Source organism: Sarcophilus harrisii, chromosome 5, assembly GCF_902635505.1.
Source record: "Sarcophilus harrisii chromosome 5, mSarHar1.11, whole genome shotgun sequence".
NCBI lineage: Eukaryota > Metazoa > Chordata > Mammalia > Dasyuromorphia > Dasyuridae > Sarcophilus > Sarcophilus harrisii.
In genome coordinates this window covers 80,466,548-80,492,124 of record NC_045430.1, presented here as the reverse complement: position 1 = coordinate 80,492,124, position 25,577 = coordinate 80,466,548, and the positions used below count along the sequence as shown (strand labels likewise).

The following is a 25,577-nucleotide window of genomic DNA, read 5'->3' as shown; positions in this document are numbered from 1 at the left end:
ATTTTACTCTCTTTTGGGTTCACTCACTGTCCCTGTTACTTTCTGAATCCTTTTGTACCACCCTTTATATACTGACATTTTTAAAATTAGACTATAAGCTTCTTGAGGATGGGACTCATTGTTACTTTTTTATCTGTGCCCAAGGTGTTTAATACAGTTTTTAATGCATGTTTTTTATCCATGATCTCATTTATTCCTCACAACAACCCTGGATGATGAATCTTTTTTTTTTTTTTAATTTTTAAATATTTTTTGTGTGGTGAGTCTTAAAGATGTTACTATTTCCATTTGACAGATGAGAACACTGAGACTGAGAATTTAGATGATTTATCCAAAACCACTCAGGCACTATGTGTAGCACCTATCCATTAAGGTCATCTAGCCGATCCTCTCATGTCAGTTCACTTCCTTTGCCCACTTCCTGTTATCTTTTTATTTTCCTATAATTAATCTTTCTTAAGATCATGTTTTCCTTTGTGCCTTTCCTCCTTCTCCAGTTAAGCCTGCCAATACAGATCTCCAGGGAATTAAGTGCCCCAATAGAAGTCATCACCTTTCAAGTCCCTCTATACTTTCTCTAGGGTCCCCAAAGCCTAGCTACTAAGCTCTTCAGAAACAAACATATCTTTCCCCTTGCCTCATTAGTTAATACAAAGGCTAGCTGTTTTTATATCTGTTATACTCCAAAGTGGCTCTGTTGACAATTTTAGAAATGGTGGAATGTGTTGGCACAATAAACATAGAGAACTTTAAATCAATCTAGCCCTATCCCCATCTTATAGGTGACTAATTTGAGACTCAAAGAGATTAATTATTGCTTAAGGTCACACAGGTCATGAATAATAGAACTAATATTTAAATTCAAATTGTATGTCTCTAAATTTAGGGCATTTGTCTAAATATTACCTTGTCTTTTCACAAAAATTAGGAGAAAAGGTGGGGGGGGGGGTTTGTTGGGAAATCCATGGGAGACATTATCAGGGATATGTTTCTTTGCCTTAGGTTATAATGAGTTACTTAATTAACTGAAAAGATAGGAATGAATACTACCATATAGCCATCAGGAAAGAAGAATAATAACATTATTTACATAAAACTTTATGGTTACTAAATACTTCAGTTAGTCATTTAGGCAATCAGTTGATAAGAATTTATTGATGCTTTCTATTTATACTTCATTATGTGTGTGTGTGTCTGTATATACATAGTTAATGTGCACACACATGGATAGAGGCAATCTCTTTTTTCCCCTGCATACACATACAAATGCATGTGTATGTGTATATGTATATATACATACATATATATGTGTATCTATATGTTTATGTCATGTATATAGATAGATGGATAGATAATAGATTTATCTGTATTATTATCTGTATTATCCATTATGAGTATTATCTATCCATCTATCTATCTAGTCCTTGCCCCCAAGAAGTTTACAATATTTTAAAGAGTTATATGTAAGTAATTATATATATATATATAAAACTATATATGTAAAATAACAATTATATATAAATAATTATATATATATATAGAAAATGTATACAGAGTCAATGAAGATAATGAAAGGAGAAGACTTTGGGGCAATGGGCAGAGAAAGAAAAATGCCTCATGCAGAAAGTGGAGTTGAGGCTTGAAGGAAGTCAGAAAACTGAGATGTAGCAATGAGGAGGCAGAGCTTTGCCCACATGGCCAGTAGTTATTACAAAGGCAAAGAGACATGGGAATTGGAGAGTTTTGAAGGAGGAACAACAAACAGTCCAAGATAACCGAGTTATACATTATGTGGAAGAGACTAAGATATACAAATAATGCAAAGATAGGAAGGAACCAAGTAAAGCCTTTAAATGTCACAGAGAGAAATTTGTATTTGATTCTGAAAGGAATTGGGACAGGGTAGAGTTCAGTAAGAGGTGGGGTGGGAGAAGACAGTGATAAGATTGGATCTATTCTTTAGGAAAATCTCCTTGACAGCTTAATGTAAAATGGGTTGGAGACTTAAAGCAAGGAAATCTATCAAAAGGATATTGCAACAGTCCAGGCTAGTGGAAATAAAGATGTAAACTAGAATTATGTCTTTGTAAGTGAAGTGTGTGTGTGTGCATATTACATATATAACATGTATATATACACAATATATACATATATGAACATTTTTATTTTGGCAAAATTGGAAGTATATTGTTTAGTGAGATGAGTGAGAATGAAGAGCTGAAAATGATACCGAGGCTGTGGAGGTTGACTGAGGAGGATGCCCTTCATAGTTGTAAAAATTTCTGAAGAAGGGGAAGTTTGAGAGGAAGATGATTAATTTTGTTTCAACTTGTTGAATTCAGAGCGCCTATAAGGAAATCTAATTTGAGTTGCATGATTAGCTCAAAAGAGAGACTATAATTGAATTTAAAGGCCAACAAATTATCGCACGATGATGATACTTGAACCAATGGGAGATAGATGGGAGATAATTGAGAAAGGGTGTCAAGTACAGAGAATAGAGAGACAACACATTTAGTGGGTACAACAAGAATGAGAAACCAGAAAAGGAACTGAAAAGAAATAGTCAGAGAGCAATGTACACAGTTCTATTACGTTAATGTCATGAAAGCCTAGTTAAGAGAGAGTATACAGAAATTGATAGTGTCAAATGTTTAAAAGAAAGGATCAGGATTGAAAGAAGACCATGGATTAAGCTAGTCAATGGGCTCTTAATAATTGTTGAGAAGCCAGTTTGAGTAGAACAATGAGGCAGGAAGTCAGATTGCAGAGTGTTATAAAGACAATGAAAAGAGAAAAGGTAGAATCACTGTTTAAAGATAGTTTTACCAGTTATTTTAATAATAATAACAATAATTTAATATATAATATATAATATAATGTTTATATATTAAAATATAATAGTTATAATTAATAATAAAATAATAATAAAAGGTAGAAGTAGAGGATTAGTGGGGATAATTGGGTAAAGCTAGGGCTTTGTAAAGATGAAAGAGATGGATATATTTCACTTCCATTTTCTCATTCTATAACCCTGAAAGTATATATAGTACAAAGAAGATTATCCTTACTTTACAGGTGAGGAAACTGATAGAACTGGTAGATCATCAAATTTCTAGGCCAATGCTATTTTCACTCTATCACTGGGTTATACTTTATAGCTACAGGCCCAAGCCCGTAGAGGAGTTGTCTCATACAGATGGTCACCAGTTTCAGCAAGGTTTCTTAGCTGTAGAGCTATTACAGGAAATTTAAGTACTTCCCAAAACATGGGTTTATGAGTAGTAGTGACATTGCCAGTATGTAATAAACTCAGAAGCAAAGATTGTGCAGTATACAAATTTGAAACCATTAGATAACTGCAACCTAGAAGCTGGGAATCTGGATGGGGGCGGGTAAAGGGGGGGACACTTGGAGTGGGAATATAACATATCCAATTATCTTTTGATAATTGTCATGTAACCAGGTAACAAGGATTGATGGGTTTGCTTGAAAGAATTTAGTAGAAGAAAGTTAACAGCAACAAATATTTTTAGATTGGAAATGTGATTCCATAAAGAATAACAACAATAACATAGGATTTCAAAGCTTAAGAACAATTTAAAAGAATAGTATGTGTATGTTTATATCTACATAGACACACATATACATATATGTATATATATATATATACATAAAAATATATATATAAAATAAAAGAGCAAAGCTTTAAAAATACTGATAATGCTGATAATTCTAAATTTCTATTTTTCCTGAAAAAATTTATTTTAATTTGTTGGTGTAATATAGCATTTGCAATGCACCTTATGTATATTTCATTTGTCATTCCAATTAATGTTTCCATATCATTTAGTCTAGAGAATATTAAACTTTTATTTTTAATTTCCTATCTTCTTTCCTTTTAAGGCAATCATGTAAAACTAAAAGACTACTAATCCATACTTAAAAGTACTTAAATATACCCAGACACATATTATTTTACAAAACAACCTATTAATATTATCTGTATTCTATTGTCCAGCTTTTGAAACTGTTGTTTGCAATCCCACATGGGGTCTCATAACTGAACAAAAAGCCAAATGAATAATATAAATCACTCCTCCTATATTGTTTGAAAAATCTGTGAAGGGGTTAATTTCTGTTAATGACAGTGATATGAAAGGCCACAGAGGAAGTCAGCTCTCTACCTATGCCTTGGCAAAGTTTTAAAAAGGACAGCAAGGCAAACAATGATTAAGAAAACCAAAGCGAAACCAAGATGAGCCCAGGACTTTACAAAAGGATAGAGAAGCTTGTGAATCCTGAGAAAGAAATCTTATTTGGAAAGCCAAAATCTGACAATACATGTATGAATTGATACAGAATGAAGTGATTAGAGACAGAACAACAATTTATTTAATGAATACAGTCTTCTAAAGGAAAACCTCTATAAAAAACCATCAAGACTGATCAATGATATGCTGAGTTATGATTCCCAACACTAATGATGAAGCATGCTTTCTATTTCGTGTCAGCAAGATGATAGATTGTAGATTTAGAATGAGACGTGCATTTTCAGAAATGACCAATGTGTCCATTTGTTTTGCTTGCCTCTACTTATTTGCTATAAGAGAAGATTTGGAAAATTGTGAGGGGAGCCAGGGTATAGTGATCATAATGCCTATTCCCCCAATAAAAGAAGGGAAAAAATACAACCATGAAACATTTGAAAACTATACAGTAGAGAATGGCAGCAAATTTGGAAGGAGCAGAGAAAAGTAGGACATTATATTTTTTGTTAAATATGTTAAATTTGATAAATTTAATACATACTTTAAAAAAAAGCCCAATAAGTTGCATGCTATGGAGATAGATTCATGGTTTCATATAACATTTATTTTATGTCCTTTACATTTGGGAAAAAGTTCACGTTTGTTGAAATTTGTTAAGTTCACAATAAAATAAAAGTTATATGTGTATAACTATATAGTATAAATAGATTTTTTTATATATGTATATGAACCCATGTGTTCATGGAGGGATATTTGAACATTTTCTAGAATGCATACTTGGTCATGAAATGGCATAAATCTGTACCCCCTAAGATGAGGAATGAAGATTCATTCTATAAAAAATTAAAAGGTTATTAGATTTCATAATAGTTAAACTGAGCTTTTTAAAGTGAGAAGTATTCAAGTGTTGAACCAACCACCTTTTTTCTTATTGGAACAGTCCCACAACTATTCCTCTTATTCTCTGAATTCTTATTCAGCTGAAAGAATGGGTGCATGAATGGGCAAGACAAAGAGAGAATACATATTCTAGGAATGGGGTATCACAGGGATGGCTATTGGACACTGGGGTGTTTTCACAGACTGAAGAAGAGAGAGGAGATGATCACATCGTGACTGCACTACCATACCAAGTATATGTATTTCCTGGAATTTTGGTGCCCTGGAGGAATATCTGTATCTCATATGTACAGATCTCTTTAAAAAAGAAATAAGGAAGGTTTGCAGTACTGGATATCAGTTTGAGCCCAAAGAGTAGGTTTATCAAGAGATAGTATATAGTGCTCAAGAAAGGAAATTTCAGTGTTTAGGATCTACACTGACTCATAGAATTCTTAGAATGAGAAAGGTTCCACTGCACTTTGCCCTGACCCAAACTTATCTGTGACATATTCTTCCTTCCTAGTGAGGAATTTCATGAATATATTGACAAATTTGTTGTTAGGTAATATTTCAGGCATTTCTGATTCTTTGTGAGTCCATTTGTTTTTTTTTTTTTATCATTATTATTATTATTTTTAGCAGAGATACTAGTATAGTTTGCTGTTTCCATCTTCAGTTCATGAGGAAACTGAAGGAAACATGGTTTAAATGACTTTTCCAGTGTCAAGTGAAGCCAGATTTGAACTTGAGAAGATGAGTCTTTCTGAATCCGGGCTGTCACTTTTGGGCCAATTAGCTGCCCTGTTATTGACACATCAGAACATGTAAAAATACATGTAATCAGTATAGTGAAGGAGACAGAGACTATACTAAATGAGGATTGATGGGGGAAATAGAGTGATTAATCTGGAGAAGGCATAAAAGGAAAATGATAATTATATTTAAACATTTGAAGGATTGTATTGGACATAATGAGTTGGAGATGGCTACAGGACATCTAGTTTGAGATATGCAAGAAACAATTGGAGATCTATGACTGTAATTCAACAGAAACTGAACTGAGAACTATCAATATAGTGATGATAATGGAATCCTTCTATGAAAAAGAAGCAAGAAAGAAAGAAAGAAAGAAAAAGAAGCATTTGTTCTGCATAGAACCAGAGAGTATAATTTAGTTCTGTGGATGGAGGCTGCAAGAGACTGATTTTAACTTTATATAAGAAGTGCATTCCTAAAACATGGAGGAGTGAGCTGTCTCAGAAGTGTCACTCAAGTTTTTTGTTTGTTTGTTTTTTTGTTTTATTTTGTTTTTTTCACTTGAGGTTTTCAGACAGAGGCTAGATTATTACTTGTCAGGGAGATTGTGAAGGGGATTCTTCATCATGTATGGTTTGACTAAATGACACTTGAAATCCTTTCTGATTCTGAAATTCTGTGCTTTGCTTAATCTGTCATTTTGTGATTTATTATAAGGCAAAAAATAGACCCAACAAGGAAAATAAAGATATCTACCACTAAGAAAATATAATCTTTTATATTAGCTTAACTTCAAGAAACTCACCTTGAACTTGAATTCACTAGCTGTTTTTTACCATGCTCCCCATTTTTCTTCATTCCTCTGTGTTTCTCTTTATCATTTTCCCACATATTTGCATTGTTAGATGTTTGCTAGTGTTGCTCTGAATCATAGGATTTAAAGCTAAAAACAAAATTAGAGTATCTTGTTTAACCACCTTATTTTGTAATTAAACTAAGGCCCAAAGAGACAGCTGTCTACTTGACCAAAATCACATAAAGTCTTTTGTCTTCTCCTTTTCTCAGAGCAGCATGATGTAATGCAGAGGTGTCAAAAACATGGTCCATGTGATGCCCTAAACACCCCCAAGGGTGGCCCAAACCAGTTTGAAATGTAATTATAAAATATTTAGCAAAATTTTAAAAAATACAATAAGATAACAAGTAAAATTTCAAGATAATAACAATGTCATTTTCTAAGTCAATATGTATCCCCACAGGGATCCTCATACATGAATCAATGGTTCTTGTTTCTGACTGAGTTTGACACCACTGAGGTAACAAATAGAAAGCTGGTTTTGAAGCTAGAAAGACTTGGATTTTAATCCTGTCTCTATCATACAACTAACCTCAGTGCTCTGAGGAACTCTCTAACAATATAAGTTGTAAGAAGGTATTAATCTGCATTACAAAAGGGAGTTGTGTCTCCTGAAAGTCCCTGAAAGTAAAGAAAGATTTCCCTATTACTATCTATTTTATACAGAGCTACATTGTTTTTTGTCAGGCATTTGCTAATAAGGTCATGTTAAATGGCAAAAATTAGCTTCATAGTTTACCCTAATTATGGTATCATATATAATATATTCACTCAATATAGAACGATTGAATGGATACATGCACATAAATTCATGTGGCCTTTAAGATGTGTTGTTTGAAAACACTGGGAACACAATCATGATCTCATATAGGGTAAGTCATTGTCTCTTTAGGCCCTGGTTTCCTTGTCTGTAAAATGAATTCATCAAGTGTTCATTAGATGCCTGATGATGGGCAAGGTACTACTGTACTGAGTGAGGAGAATACATATACAAACTTTTTCCACTTCTCATCCCCTAAGGAAATGGGGGGAGAGAATATGGACATGGAGAAGGAAATGCAAAATATAAGTAAAATTAAAACTGAGCTACTATAAATAAAAATGAAATAGAAACCAATATTTTTAGAGGAGTAAAATTGAAGTGAATTGGGAGCTAGAAGAGTAGTTAGGAAGACTTGAGTTCAAAAAATGCTTCATTTGCAAGCAATGTAACCTGGGATAGTCACTTAAAATTCTCTGGGCTTGTCATGTGTAAAATGAGGTGCTTGAACTGAATGACTAAAAGGTAGTATTATCTCTAAATCTGTGATGTTAGGTTTTGAGTCAGGAGGCCCTGGATTCAAATCCTACATCTGGGACTTATTAACTTTATGACTTTGGAGAGGTCCTTAAGTTTTCCAAATCTCAACTTTCTTATCCATGGTGGTACATAGTGTTGTGGATAGAGAGTAAAGTCTGGAGGCAGGAAGACTTTCTCTTCAGTCCAATTGATCTCAGACACTGTGGCAAGTCACTTAACCCTTTTTTTCTCAGTTTTTTTTAATCTGTAAAATGAAGTAAAGAAGGAAAAAGCAAATCATTCCAATATCTTTGCCAAACCCCCCTCCCCCAAAACAAACAAACAAACAAAAAAAACAAATGAGGTCATGAAGAGTCAGATATGACTGAAAAACTGCTGAATAACAAGTTCAGGTGAGTTGTGAAAGGAGACAGAAATTCCATGAAACAGAAATAATGAAGGAATATATCTCTGGAATAGTGGACACTCTGTGCAAGCATGTGATGACAGGAAACACAATGTTGGGTACAGAGAATAACAAGCAGTCCTATTTAGCTAGACTTAGAATGTATAAAAAGGAATAAAGTGAATGAAATTTATTTGGAATGAGAATGAGTGTCAGCCAGAAAAATTTGTCTTTTTATTCTAGAAGCATTAAAGAATCACTAAAGTTTTTTGTTTTGTTTTGTTTTGTTTTTTTAAGAAGAGGAATGATGTGGTTAAATTTGTATTTTAAGAATATAATTTTGGCAGCTTTCATGGAGAATGGATTTGAGAGCATGACTTGGATTGGGGAGACTAATTTGGAGATAATGCAATAGTGATATATGTTCTAAAATATTTACAGCACCTTTCTCTCTCGTAGAAAAGGAATTAAAATTATGGGGACAAGTATCAATTGGAGAATGTATGAACAAGTTGTGGTATGGAAATACTTGTTTTAGTTCATAAATTAACAATAAAATGAATAAATTTTTAATAATAGCTTTTTCTTTTCAAAATATGTGCAAAGATAGCTTTCGACATTCACCCTTGCAAACCCTTGTCTTTCAAAAATTTTTTCCTTCCCATATGTTATCCCATATATATAACACCATATATGTCAAACATATGCAATACTTCCATACATATTTCCACAATTATCATACTCCTCAAGAAAAATCAGATCAAAAAGAAAAAAATGAGAAACAAAACAAAAAGCATCAAACAACAAAAAAAGGTGAAAATATTACATTGTGATCCATGCTCAGTCCCCATAGTACCCTCTCTGAGAGTAGATGGCTCTCTCCATGATAAGTCTATTGGAAATGGCCTGAATCCTCTCATTGTTGAAAAGAACCACATCCATCAGAATTGATCATCACATAATCTTGTTGCCATGTACAATGATCTCCTGGTTCTACTCACATCACTTAGTATCAGTTCATGTAAGTCTCTCCAGGTCTCTCTGAAATCATCCTGCTAATTGTTTCTTATGGAATAATAATATTCCTTAACATTCATAAACCATAACTTATTCAGCCATTCTCCAACTGATAGGCATCCACTCAGTTTCCAATTCTTTGCCACTACAAAAAGGGCTGCTACAAATATTTTTGTAATGGGGGTTCTTTTCCCTTTTTGATTATCTCTTTGTAATATAGACCTAGCAGTGTCTGTACTAGGCCTGTATTCCAAAGAGGTCATTATTATTAAAATGAATAAATTTAAGAAAAATAATTTTCAAAAAATCTAGGTGAAAAGCTGTGAGGATCTGAATCAGGATAGTTGTCATATAAAGGAAAATAAGAGAGCAATGATGAATAGTATTGTAAAAGTGTGAATGTTAAGATTTAGAATTTGATGAGACACAGGGAGAATCAAGAGTGACATTATGGCTAGATGCTGAGGTGAATAGAAGCATGACGATATATGAGAACTGAAGGAAAAGATTGAGTTTGAATCTGTCTCTCCTTTTAAAGCATCTCGCCTCCCTGGTACTGTTATCAGGTAGGAGAGGAGTAAGATACCACCCAGATTTTGCTGTATCATACTTTCAAAACTCTAAGTCATTTCACTATTGAGCCAGATACTTTTCCTCAGAAAAAGTAGAAATATCCAGGGCTCAGTATCTATGGAATCAGCACTCTATGGAATATATTTAGACATAGTTACTTATTAAACAGAATTCCACTACATGCCTTCACGTTATTCCTGTGTTCTTCTTCTATGAATATGTCAAAGAAGAAAAAAAGAATACTAATGCTGTATGGCAAGTCTCCTAACATTAATCCAATATCTAAGCCATTTTGGGGTTAAAGAGAGAGATAAATTAGCATAATTTGCCCATGCATTCCAACACGAATGTCCCACCAAGGGAATTTGAAATAACATTTATAAAATTCTTGAATAAAAATTTTATATATTAAAATACAGTTCTGGGGTTAACATACTAAAATAGCAGCCATTGTGTTAGTTACTTTTTTGACTACTTCCCTTAAATGTCTCCTGGAGAAAATTTATAAGAAACCTTTTTCTTGTGGTAAAAATCATCTCAAGAGTAAGTCATAGCACCATTTCTTTAGGAGTTGAAGGAGATGAGATATTGCTCTTTGAGTGAGTTCATTGCCCCAATCACTTCAAGGGTGGCAACTGATGATGTGAAACAAGTGATGATCTAGTCAAAGTTTTGCTTATACCCCCAATCTATTTCCCTAAGAAAAGTCTTTTTGTCCTTTACCTAATTCAGTTTCAAACTTGTAAGTCAGGAGACAGCTTTCAGACAGTGAACATAATTTCTTAACATTTTTGATTTTGCTAAAAAGAAGGATTTTTAAAAAATATATTACCATTCACAGAAGAATCTAGGAAGGACTTACAGGTATTTTCCTATTTGTATAGTAAATGTCTAAATTTAACCGTTAGACTTAGATGAGTCAGTAAGCTCAGAGGATGTAGTTCCTTTTTCTTGAATGGAAATTAAGTGTAAACTCTCCACTGTGAATACTGAAGCAAGAGTAGGTTCTGTGTTTAGGTCACGTGTGTTCTCCATTATAGAAGAAAAGGCAAGATGAGACCAGGACACCTTAACAGAAATATCTCATTAGGTCTTGTATAGGATGTTTTAGATACTTCCCTAGCTAAAGAGTTATTTAAAAGTCACCACAATGATTTAATTCCATTAATTTTCCTTTTTAATTTCTTTTTTTATCCTTAAAATTTTATATCTTTTTATTTAAAAAATAAAGCAGTCTTTGTTATTTGTTTTTTCAGTTTCAAATGTTCTCTCTATCCCTCCATTCCTCTCAATGAGAAAGCAAGAAAAACAATATATATTACAAATGTGTACAGTCATGAAAAACAAATTTTTTGTCATCTTAATTCCAGTCATTTTCAATAATTAGCCATTTCCCTTAAATTCTTATCATAGTGAATCTCAGTAACACCTTCCTTACTTTAAAAAGTGAACCAAATCATATAATTTTTCTGGTACATATACCAATTCTTAACCCAAGAAGTGAAATCACAATTTGCTTGGTGTATTATTACTCCATTTTCATTCCAAGGTGCTTTTCACAGTCTGCTTTTTTAAAAAGGCATTTTCTCAGCTCATATTTGCATCTCATATAACTTTATTACATTTGCTTAGACTTGCTGAAGAGTACAATTTATCTTTCTTATTAATAGGTGATTAGTTATTGGCACATTGGGTTTTATTGAGTTAGAACTGCCAGGACTTCTTTTTTGTACTTTATAGGAGAGAGCTGCTGAAATCAGTCATACAAATTCTTCTCTCCCTGTGATCACCAAAGTAGGTAGTGTTGTGGTAGTTCTGGCTAACAAGCCTTTGGTTCTCGTGACTTTTAGAGACAACTTTAACTGCTGTGTACAGTTGAAATAATGGTTTTGTTAGTGAATATCTAAAGGTACATTAAGCTACATTCTGTCATTTAAATAGCACAAGGAAAGTTATTCCTGGTTGCCATAATAGTATCACATGCTCCATGTTTCCCTGGTCTGGATAAAACAGGCCCACAGTAGTCTGACCACTTATTCAGCTGACAAGGTATACATTCTTGTCTATTTTTCTAGACCATTAGTCACTCATTTTTAAGTGCAGTTCAGTCAAGTGTTGGCAGTTTGCTTCCAAAACAAACACATTGAATCTGAGGAAAGGAGAATAGGAACAGGTATTTAAAAATACAAGTCCTGAATATATATTCAGTTATTTTTAGCTTTATTACTAATGCTCACAACTGCCATGAAATGCCTAATCAATCATAGATCAGACTTCTAATGAATATGTTGTCCAAAGAAATTAATTATTCCCAAAGCCCAAAGAATTATGAGAATTTATAGGCATGATTTGATAATGCTGGTGTCTAAAAACAAGACTTTTTGCCTTTATAATTATTTTCTATTCTACCTGAGAAACAGATTGATGATGAATTGTAAATATTTTTTAATATTGATATATTTACTTAAAATACATCATTGTCTTGAAGTATTGATATAAAATAAACTAAATCAATGAACTTATGTACCTATTTCTGTTATAAATGCAGTATTATTTTAGTCTTTTTTCCCTTGTCAGAAATTTTAAAATCTTTTTTTTGTTATTGTTCATAACATTTCTCTGGAATATATTCATTTAACATATTTCAAAAATACTTCTGTATAAGCAGAGTTTTATGCAAATATTTTATAATCATTCACTTATGAGCTAGGAATATTATTAAACAACAATGTGAAATTAGATTTTTAACTAGATATCTTAGATTTTTATTTATAGGAAACTTGTACATTTCATGAATAGAATTTTTTGTCACCATTGGGTTTTGAAGCTACAGGAGAATAATTCTTCTGCTGCTTTTCTGTGAAATCTATATTAATTCATGCTGGTTGCAGAAGTTTTAAAGGCCATGTTTTTTTTTGTTGTTGTTGTTGTTGTTGTTGTTTATTTGCTTTGTTTTGTTTTTTGGTGGTGGTGTTTTTGTTTTTTAACTTAATCATAATTAGGGGCATTTAGGTATTTTAGCAGATTAATGGAGTGTTGGGTCTGGAATCAGAATGCCCTGAGGTCAAATCTGGGCACTCACTAGCTGTGTAATTTTGGTCAAGTCACTTAATCTGTTTGCTTTAATCCACTGGAAAAGGAATTAACAAGGGACTCTGGTATCTTTGCCAAGATAACCCCATGTAAGATCACAAAGAGTTGGATATGATGAACAACAATTGGATAAGCAATTAGACATTTAGTTTGACCTTAAGAATTTGAGGAACCCAGATTCTTGCTGTCATGTTACTCTTCCTTTATGCTGTTTAACCTATTTAATAACCTATTAAATAACATTCTTTGAACCTGTAAACTTTTCCAGAATAGAAGCTTACATTTGTGCTATTGGCTTTCCATCAAAGTAAGTACAAATCTGGTTGCTTTCTTTAGTAAGAGAAAGATTGCCCATTTGATCAGAAAATTTCCCAAAGAATTATCAGAAAAATGCAGACACTGGCTTACATGTAGTAATTATTAGGAAGGAAATCTTGATAACTTTAGAAAATAAAAACAAGCATTTGTTAATGAAATCTTTTTGTACTTGAAATATATAATTGCCATGCTCATGTGGAAAGGAAACTGGCTCTGGGCTCAGAGAACTTGGATACAGATTCTGTCTCAGACCTGTGTCATCTGGAGCCATTTACTGAATCTTTCTGGACCTCAGAGGACATCTGGTTCAACCCCTTTGTTTAGATGAGTAAACTGAGATCCTAAGCTCATCACCATTATATATTAAATTGTTCTTTATGACATGCATATTTCTTCATTTAATCCTAACGATAATTCTAGAAAGTGAATAGTGTAGTAATATTTTTACCATTTCATGGATGAGAAAACCGAGACTCAGTGGGATTAAATGTGCTCCTTGCTAGTATGTAGAGATGGGTGATAGGTTCAGATCTTCTAACTCAGAATCCACTATTCTCCTCACCAAGTCTTCTTAAATTTCCCACTCATGAAATTTTTATGTGACCTTAGGTATAGGTATATAAAACAGGTATACAGATATAAAACATTTACTATAGTAAATCATAATTTTATGAACCCCCACATTCAGTTATGAGACTCCATATGGGGTCAGGAATCATAGTTTAAGAAGCTGGGCTTTACATTGTTTTATGGAAATATGGCTAAAATGAGGGATTTTGATACTGGCAAACATTTATTAATTATGAATTGTATACTGGGTACTATAATAGACACTGGAATTGAAAGTACAAATAATGAGAAAATCCTTGAAAGGATTTTACATTCTAATGGGGAGGCAAGAGTGGTATATGAATATATAATATGTAATGTGTGTATATTATACCTCCTACTTATTTAACACCTACTATGTTCCCAATGTATACACATACATTTACTTATTTATATGTATATTATTCTCTACATATTATTCCATACTCAGAACAAAAAGAAAAAATATATAATTTAATTAAGTAAATATATGTATTTATGTATTTATATGCATTGTATAAATGTTCCTGTTGCCATCACATTAGAATGTAAACTATTTTCAAAGTTGGATTTGTAATTCCTGTCTCAGTACTTACTATCAGGACGTGCACACACACACACACAAAACCCATGTTCATGTGCATACATGTATATTATACATGTATGTATAAACGCATTGCATATTAAATAGAATTGTGGGCATGTATATATTAAAATGAAATTAAATGTGCATATCTATAAATGTACATATATATATACACTTTACATATTGAATATAATTGAAAATCTGCATATATTAAAAAAAATAATGTGTATATATGTGTGCACATATACATATATACATATATGTATATATATTTTATATATATATATATATATATATATATATATATATATATGACATGTGTGTGTAGTAAACACAAAAATAGTTAAGAAGAGAGTGCATTACTGGTTAGGGGGAAATCAGGATCAACTTTATGTATAGGGTGAAATTTGAGCTAAGTTTAGAAGGAAGATCAGGATTCTTTGAGACGGAGTGAAAAGACAATTCATTTCAAGCATGAAGTTGGGGGGGGGTCAGGGTGGGGAGGGACAGTGCACATCTATGCAAATGGTAGATAGTGTTCTATGTAAGTAAATGGGAGAAGGCCAGTTTGTCTGGATTACAGAATGCAGGAGGGGAGGTGATGACCAATGAAACTGAAAGTTATGAATTGGGCAGGTTGCGTAGGAGTTTGAAAGCGAAACAGAAGAGTTCATAGTTTTATCCTAGAGTCATAGGACCTATTGGAATTGATTGAGTAGGGAAGTCACATGGTTAGATCTGAGCTTTAGGAAACTTATTTTGGAAGCAGTATGTAGGCTGTACTATAGAGGGAGAGAGACTTAAGATGGGGGAGAATCATTTAGGAGAGCCACAATAATATAAATGATTGTCATTAAATAAATATAAATCAGGTAAGTAAAGAACTTTATATTTGTTTCTTTTAGGTGAAAGTAATATGATAGTAAAAACAGATAATAAAAATAAAAGGAGAAGAAAAAAACAAAACTTAAATAGTAAATTAATTTAGTGTTTTGCCATTCTAGTATTGGTGTTTTAGCATAAATCCAACCTTCCGTTTTTGCATCTCAGTTCTTCTGTACTCTAGTGAGATCTCACCTAGAAAAAAGGATGTGTGCAAGGAAGGGCAAAGTGAGCCAGAACTTAAATCACAAGAACCCAGTAATAACTTAGTACTGGTGTCAAATCCTACAACTAAATCTTCTGGCATCCTGCCCTAAAGTCATTTAAATATCTGAAACAGAGAGGACATGGGATAAGCAGAGAAAGACAAGTCCAGAGGAGATGACTAAGAGCAATCAACAATTCCAGATATGTTTTTCCCTCAGCATTTTTGCACATCAGAAGAAATAAACTTTTCTTCACTTCATTTTGTTTCAGTCTTTCTTATCTAGGGTGTTCTTTGATTTGTTTGTTTGTTTGTTTGCAGGCCTTTATCCTAGTGCAATGCTTTCCTATGAAGTACATTCAAGCTGAATTGTGGAACAGATTAGACTGCTTGTGCCTAGAGAGCTAATCTGTGAGTTGGTCCTTTTGGTTTATCACAATGATGTTCTTTTATCAATTTTTTCTGAATCCAGTTCTTTACTTAATTAGTGGCTTGCAAGTAAATGGCATTCTTGGCCAAGCTTAGGAAGTTGAGCCATGGCAATATAGGGTGATGGGGTTGGGAAATCTATAAAAAATCTAATTTTGTCATTTTTCTTATGATTGTTAATAAACTTTTACTAATAAATAACTTTTTATACATAGAGATAATCCAATTATTTTTATACAAACCCTTCAATCCATAATGTTCTGAGTCAACCAAGTCATACTTATAATAATATATACTTATAATAATATAATACCTTATAACAATAAAGACTACATACAGTAACATTAATAAAAGTTACATAGCAAATTAATAGTGTTGCAACAAGTGTATTTTAAAAACCTATTAGAACACAAGCTATATCCCACAACTTTCACCTTCTTATCTCAAAATGGATCTCAACCCCAGAGAGGTTCAGAATTGTTTTGGCCTGACAAATATTTACAAGTCAAAAATCTGAGGTCAGCTGTCTTAAAAATAGCTCCAGATTGTGCCTCCAAAGATGGGGACTGGAACTACTCAACTAGATAGTAGTTAGCAAAAGCTTATGGAGGGACCCCTTTGACTTCAGAAACCTTTTTCTAGAACATTTTTTAGTACATCTTAAAAAAATGTATTTGTTAATGTATATATAAATATATATATATAAATGTATAAATTAACATATATACATATGTTAATACATGGCTATTACAAATTCTGGTGTTTCATTGAATCTGCTAATTGATATGGATATTCCCTCAGTTGGTTCAAATGTTTATTCATGTTCTCCCATGCAATCAAGCACAAAAAAAAAAAAAAAAAAACACCTATCCAGAGTGACAGAGGCTTCATTCTAATCTTCTGTGCTTTATGGGAGCTTTATTATAGAACTTAGACTATCTGTCCAATTTTCTATACTCTTGATAATGGGTAACACGTCCTTTTCTGCATATTTTGATGTTCCAATATTTTCAACCATATAGAATCACTGGGAAGAATTTTTCTGGTTAATTTATATGTTTTTACACATTGGAACACTTTGGATTCCTTGAAAGCACTGTCTGGCCTTTTCCTTTTAGTTAGTCTTGGCTGTAACTCATTCTCTATAGAAACATATTGTCCATTTGAGTTCCTGTTCCAAATAATGATGCATTAACTCAATAAACTGAACAACCAAATACATTATATCTGGACTCTAGGCTTTGGGGTTTCAGTTACGTATGGTTGTTATTTATTTATTTTTTTCTACATGATTGTTGTGTTTTAAGGCAAGAAAAAAATTGCACAATATTTTTTAATTTTTTTTTAAATAATAGCTTTTTTTCCTCAAAATACATGCAAAGATAGTTTTCAACATTCACCCTTGCAAAACTTTGTGTTCCAAATTTTTCTTCTTCCCTCCCTCCCACCCCCTAGATAGCAAGTAATCCAGTATAGGTTAAACACCTGCATTCTTCTAAACATATTTCCACATTTATCATGCTACACGAGAAAAATCAGATCAAAAAGGGGGGAAAATTAGGAAGAAAAAACAAGCAAACAAACAGCAAAAAAGGTGAAAACACTATGTTGTGATCCACATTTAATCCCCATAGTCCTCACTCTGTATGCACATGGCTCTCTCCATCAAAACTCTATTGAAATTGGCCTGAATCACCTCATTGTTGAAAAGAGCCAAGTCCATTACAATTGATCATAATATAATCTTGTTGTTGCTGTATACGTTGTTCTCTTGATTCTGCTTACTTCATTTAGTATCAATTTGTGTAAATCTCTTTAGGCCTTTCTAAATTCTTCCTGTAGATCATTTCTTATAGAACAATAATATTCCATAATATTCACAAACTATAACTTATTCAGCCATTCTCCAACTGATGAACATTCACTCAGTTCCTTGACACTACCAAAAGGGCTGCTACAAACATTTTTGCACATGTGAGTCCTATTCCTTTTTTTATGATCTCTTTGGGATACAGATACAGTAGAGATACTGCTGGATCAAAGGATAGGAACAATTTGATAGCTCTTTGGGCATAGTTCCAAATTTGTACAATATCTTTTGAAAATAGTAGAATTTGAAGTATCTCACTATGTCTAAGGAATTTTTGAGTTCTTATACTGAACATTCTCCATGATAGTTACCAATATCTTTGGAATTTTTTATTTTAATGTCAGTAGTCAATGATGTTAATGTATACCAAATTTGACACATATATATAGGTGTGTGTGTATTCATGCATGCATATGTGTATATATGTGTTTAATCATAATAATAACAATAAATATCAACAACAGCTAACAATTATATAGTGCTTACTTTGTACTAAGGCAACTAGTTGGCCCAATGATTGGAATCAATAAAATATCTCCCTGAGGTCAAATCTGGCCTCAGAAACTTTCTAGCTGTGTGACCCTGGACAAGTCACTTAACCCAACTTACCTCAGTTTACTCATGCGTAAAGTAAACTTCAGAAGGAAATGGTAAGCCACTTTAAGTATCTTTTCCAAGAAAACCTCAAATGGGATCACAAAGAGTGAGACATTCCTGGAAAATGACTGAACATGTTCCAAGCATTCTGCTAAGCACTGTATAATTATTATTTCGTTTGATTCTCCCAAATCATCCTGGAGGTAGGTCTATTCTTAATTTACAAATGAAGAAATGGATACTGAGGGTAAGTGAGCTAACCAGAGCCACATAGTTAGCAAGAATCTGAGTTCAGATTTGAACTGAGAACTTCCTGATATCTATCTACTAGCCCCACTAGCCCCATCTGTAAGCATAGGTATTTATAGTTTGAGGACAATGATATCGTCCCTTCACAAGTACAGATCAAAGTCTTGCTCTACCCAATAAGCTTGTATTCACAACATTCCCTAGCTTAAATCACTCACCATCCTGTAAGTTTTTAGTGACAATAAGCTTCTCCAAATAAGTTGGGTCAGTGACTGGTTACGAGACATCGTGCCTGTTTTGGGGAGAAACTGAAAGTCTGTGATTCTTTGACATTGGAATGAGATTTAATGGCAGACACACACACAGAGACTGATACACATCTGTGTTTAGGTTTAGGGCATCTTTTTCAGGAACAAATACAGATCATCATTGTCTTTGCTTAAAATTGGAGAGTTGCTTGAGGTAATGAGAGTTTTAAGAGCCTGCTCCAGGAACACACAGAGAGAATAATAGAGAGAGAAATTGAATCCAGGTCTTCTTGCTTCTGAGACTAGTTCTTTCTTTTCACTAAGCAATGTTTGCTTGGTACATATAGGTGTGGTTATAAGATCTTATTTAAAAATAACATATGTGTGTACTTACATATATATATACATATCTCTTCATTTATATTCACATATATATATACACACATGTATTTTTTTCTCTCTTTGTATGTATGGAAACGTACTCTTTTGATATGAGAAGAAAGGAAATAGAGATAGAGTCTGGTGGATATAGTCAAAAATACAGAGATAGAAACAGGGGGAGGGAGACATGGAGGGGTGAAGTAAAAAGGAGATGGAATATGAGTATGAGAAGTACAGAACAACAGTGAATTACCATCAGGAAGATAGTTACTCTGGGACTTTGGACAAATAACAATGTCTTGTGTGTTTGGGGCACCTTTCTAAGACCATAAAATGCAGAGGACTTCCTGGTCTGTATTCATGGGGTTTCTGTGCTACATAAGTTCCCTATACTAAAGAAATCAAAGGTTGAACTCAAAATACAAACATAAAGACATACACATGTATATAGGTGTCCAGGTGTACATTTGTGTGCATATACATGTGCACCCCAAAGTACAAAGAAATGAATTGAGCAAAATCATATACTTCTTCAGTACTTATTCCCACCTACTTACTGACTACTCGGTTTCCTTCCAGGATAGAGTGATGTCTTTTTTAAGGAAAAGAAGTGTACTTATTTCTAGATTGCTTAATGCTCAAGTTAATGTTTACTTTTCCCATGCTTAAATATAAAGTTTCAGCCTTTCCACATGCTTTTAAGTCAAATATGTTGATTTATATACTTCAGCATCTTTTTTCCTTTCCTTCCTTTCCCTTCCTTCCTTCCCTTTCCTTCCTTCCTTCTTTTCTTCCTTCCTTCCTTCCTTCTTTCCTTCCTACCCTTGCTTCTTTCCTTCCTTTTTGATCAGGCCCATGATGTCATTGGTCTGAGGAATTCCTGTTAAGATGTATCCCTCTCCTAGTGCAGATAGAAATTTGCAACCTTATAGAGTTTCTGGCATCAGGCACTGGGATGTGGAAGGTTAAGTGATGTGCCTAAGGTCACTCAACCATTTTGTTTCAGAGGCAGGATTTCAATCTAGGCTTTCCTAATGGAGGTCTAATATCCCCATCTGCTATGCCATGCTTTCTCTCTCTTATGATAGAGTGAAAAAAAAAATAGCATTTAGCATAGTCCTTTTCAATTATTGCATTATTTCCATTTAATTTTAATGTTTAAAGTTCAGAGTAAAATGATCTCATAGACTAACCATGTTGTATCAGCCTTTTAAGGCTCAGAGACATTATTGGGCTCAGGATATTTGAATTCATGTAATAACAAGCCATATTATAAAAAATTCTACTTTATTTCTAGAAACTTAAAACTATAAGAGTTGAAATATAAACTCTAAGTAAATTGGAGAGATCATTGTGATGATGACTTTTTTTTTTTCTTTTTGCTGAAGCAGTTGGGGTTAAGTGACTTGCCCAGAGTCACACAGCTAGGAAGTGTTAAGTGTCTGAGGCCAGATCTGAACTCAGGTTTTCCTGACTTGAGGGCTGGTGCTCTATCCACTTTGCCATTTTGCTGACCCTTGATGATGACTTAAAAAAAAAAAAAAAAGTCCATTGGAAAGGGAAAAAATGGATTGCAGAGTATCCTGTAAATAGAGGAGAGAATACTATCTTTTTTTCCTGAGCCCATCTGATTCCCTAGGAAAGGGGAGCTCATTGATAAGGCTGGGGTCTGTAGGTATATGGTAAAACAAAGAACAATGAAGCTCCTGGGCTCCACTTCTCAGGAAAAAACTTGGGGAAAAAAAAGTCTGTTTTACCTAGAGAAAATACTGACTGTTGGAGAAAAAATAAATCATTGATTAAAATCTATCTCAAATAAAGTGACTTAAAATAAAAAAAAAGACAGTGCGTTGGAACTGATTCCATGTGCCAATGTCTTGTAATTAGTATAAAAGGTTATGATTTTATGTGGAGGAGTCTGTAGAATTAAACTGGACAATTTTGTTTTGCAGAAGTTTTATTTTTACTTTCTATATCTTCAATTAATTCTATTTTGTATGAGTTCTTATTTTCATAAAAAGAATATCAAACATTATCTTATATGAGTAGTGGTCTAGCCGCTAGATTTAATGTTCCCTTAAATACCATTACCACGTTGCTTGTGCATTTCTAATGTTTTTTGTAATGTCTTTAGAACCGAAAGAACTAACCTCTCTTGATTTCACAAATGGTAATGAAAAATCCACAGCACATTAAGCTGCCTTTAATAGTCCCAGTGGCTATAGCAACAGACAGCCACACTATACTTAATCATGTTATTACAATATAACCCACAAGTAGGGAGATTTTCATGACAGTTATTAGAATATAATGTCACTCCTTCTGAATCAACTATTTATGATGAAAGTTTGTAGCAACATGCCCCCTCTTCTTCAAAGCTGTGCTTTCAAATTACCTTTTCACTTCAAACCTACTAGTATTAGTTTTAGACATGCCTCCCTTTTCTGTGACCAGGTTTCTGGAGAGGAACAGAAATATAACCTCATGATATGACCTTAGTCCTTAAATAACAGACTACAATGAGGAAGTAGTTAGGAGGAGTTAGGAGGTTCTTTGCTGTTGGCTATCAGACTTAAAAACAAAAGTCCTGGATTCATCTTATCTCTGATGCTTTCCTGATATTTGACCCTCAGCAAAACATTTGATTTTCCTAATATCCTGATAAAAATGGGTTTAAAATCTATCCACCTATTTCACAATATCATTGTGAAGAATGTGCTTTGTAAATTTTAGAGTGCTAGATAACTGTGAGATTTTGCTATTTTGCCAGTGTCCAGTAATCAATAGTGGAACTATAAGACTAGAAAACCAAAGGGTGCCTATCTAATCAAATTATAGTATATGGATATAATGGGATAATGTTGTGCAATAAAAAAAAAAAATGATAAAATGGATCCTTTAAGAGAGTTTTGGGAAGACATACGATTTGGTATATAGTAAAGTCAGCAGAATCATATTGGTTTATATTATACTGTGCTGTAAATAAATAAAAGATTTAAAAGACTTAACTCTGATTAATACAGTGACTAAAAATGATTATAAGAATCAATAATAATATATGATACCAACTTCCTGACAGAGATCTTAAGATAGGCTTAAGATGCAGAATCAAATGTACACACACACACACACACACACACACACACACACACATTCAATCATTTCAGTTGTGACCAACTCTTCAACTCTTCATGATCTCATTTGGGGTTTTTCTTGGCAAAGATACTGGAGTGGTTCGTCATTTCCTTCTCCAGCTCATTTTTACAGATGGAAAACTGAGGCAAACAGGGTCATGTAGCTAGTAAATGTCTAAGGCCAGATTTGAAATCAAAAAGTTTAGTTTTCCTGATTGTAGGTTTGGAACTCTAATAAAAAGTTTTTTGTTGGTATTGTTGTTTACTCATCTGCATACTTTTTGGGGGGAATTTGGTTTTATAATTAGAGGTTAAGAGGGAGAGATAATAGATTTTATTAAATTAAAAAAGCAGTTTACTTGAAAACATATAAGGCTATCAGGGTCATCTTCATGCATTTAAAGTAGACCTAAGGATCTTAGTTCAAATAGTTGGTTGCACTGGAAGATGAATTGAATTGGAAATCAAATTCACTAGATTCTAGTCCTTATTACCTATTTATTAGCTGTGTAACTTATCCTTTAGATTTGTCTTTCCTAATCCAGTAATACTAATATTGTGCTAAATTATCTCCAGGTTCACTTTTTAGCTTTGAAAATATGGTTCTCTTCCCACCCCCTGCCAAAAATGTATATAGTAAGGAGACTATATACTATGTAAATATAGGCTAGATTTGAATAAATATAAAGAAATGGGGAAAACAATTCAGACAGGGAATAAAATTTTTGAAGTTTAGGCTTTTGCTCAAAAGAATGCTTCATCATCAGAGAGCCATCTGCAATCAGAGAGAGGACTGTGCAAACAGTATGGATTACAACATAGTATTTTTACTCTTTTTGTTGTTGCTTGCTTGCATTTTATTTTCTTTCTCACTTTTCCCCTTTTTTAATCCGATTTTTCTTGTGCAACATATCTGTATAGAAGAATTTCACATGTTTAACATATATTGGTTTACTTGACCTCTAGGGGAAGAGATAGGGGAAAGGAAGGGAAAATTTTTAGAACTCAAGGTTTTGCAAGGGTGAATGTTGGAAAATTATCCATGCATATGTTTTGAAATTTAAAAAAACTTTAATAAAAAATAAAAAAATATTTCATCACCTGGAAATAATACCAGAAGCTTTTATCAACAAAAATTCGATTAGAGTGAAACCTAAGAAGAGTCTATGTGTTTATTTCTTTTTCAGAAAAGTTTAAAACTACTTTTTCATGTGCAAGAAAAATTTGGCCATTATGCTAATAATTTATAAATGGTACTTTTAGGGTAACATTGGATCTCATTAAGTTCTCATTTATTCCATTTGCAAATCTGTGGATTAATAAAACAAAGATTTGTTAATTAACCAAGGTGAATGACATATGGCTTTCAAAATGAAAAATATAATGGAAAACAAACAAAGATATTCATATTCAAGATTTCACTAATTTTTCAATTTTCTATCATGAAGGTGAATAATATAAATTAGTTCTATGATTTTGTTTGGAGAACTTTTGTGCAAGGAACTCCATCAATGCAAATTTGCTACATTTTATGACAACAATATTTGAAGTTTGATGAGAACAATGAGAAGTTAAGCTTCTTACCCACAAACACAAACTGAGGATATGAAAGAGCTGGGACTTTAACCTAGTTCTTAACTGGATTTGATGCTGGCTTTCTATTCACTACAGCATGTTGTTTCACCTCTACCAGGAAACAACAGAGGAAAAAACAGTGAATATTTGTGTTATTAATGCACATATTATATAACTTGTAAATATAGGTGGCTGTAAATGTCCCTTCAAAGGTGGACTACATTATGACCAAGTACCTTCAAAACATGTTCTAATAATCCCTCTTGAGTTGAATCTGAAGGGATTGCCAGGAGGAACATAATGAGAGTTTGGAGCAATACAGCCTCTGACACTGACCTCTGAGAATGACAAAGTGTAAAAAGCTCCTTATCAAAAGAGTCCAAAAACCTTAGTTTTCAGCTCTATCATTATTAACTCTCAATGTGACTTTGAGCAAATTATTTACCCTTGCTAAATCTCAGTTTTCATTTCAGCAAAATGAATAATCTGGATTAGATTATTTTTAAAATTACTTTCTTTTCTAAAAATCTATGATTCAAAGAAGATAATCTTCTGAGTTTACCATGCCCTTGAATTTAACTTATATTCAGCATTATAAATCAAACAAGAGCACAGAAAAGCTGAATAAATCAAATACATAAGTATCACTTACCAGTAATAGTATTCTGATGAACTTTGTAAAAAAATAGACTAGTAAAATTTAGATTTTTGCTGATTTCAGACATGTGTCAAGATTCTTTTTGTTAGATTCTTTTGTTAGGCAACTCACTTTTTTTTGTTTTTTTTTAGATTTTATAGTAACAGATTTATAACATATCAGACAGTAGATATAAAAGCCAATATGTTAATGTAGAAAGGTAATTATATATTTATTTCCCCACAGAAAATATTAGTACAAACATTTGGTAAAGTCAGTGAATTCCTTTTCTCTCTCCATTTTTAGAAGTATTCAGTTTTATAAAATTTTACAGAGGCAATGAAGATTCTCTAGTATATGAATTACAGATGTTACAAAAAAAGATTGGTTCTTTCTTTCGCAAATTGTATTCACCAGGATAATGCTCTTTGGCTTTCTATCTAAAGTGGCCTTGGTAATGTGAAGGGCATAATCTCAGAATCCATATTTATGAAATCACTTAAGGTTATTCAGATAAATCTTATTAATCTTTTATATTCTCTAAGTAAATCATGTTTTCATGTTTATGCTGTGAAATGAAGATAATAATATCACCTACTTAACAGAGTTGTTGTTAGGATCAAGTAGGATAATATTTGTAAAGGTGCTTAGTTTCACATTTGGCACATAGTAGGTACTATACAAATACTTATTCCTTTCCTCTTAATTTCCAGTAATTCACTGACTTTTTTTTTTTAAATGTTAT

General features: G+C 32.9%; 1 protein-coding gene across 12 annotated transcripts in view; it reads left to right on the top strand.

Annotated features, from left to right (window-relative positions):
- The window catches only part of SLC16A7 (solute carrier family 16 member 7), a 220,122-nt gene that overhangs the window by 67,909 nt on the left and 126,636 nt on the right, over positions 1–25,577 (top strand). For 8 of the 12 annotated variants that reach the window (XM_031940986.1, XM_031940983.1, XM_031940985.1 and 5 more), the window contains exon 3: positions 16,034–16,123. The exons of the other annotated variants lie outside the window; for them this stretch is intronic. The gene's annotated coding sequence lies outside the window, so the exon portion shown is untranslated. The remainder of the gene's footprint in view (positions 1–16,033; positions 16,124–25,577) is intronic. 12 annotated transcript variants of the gene reach the window in all.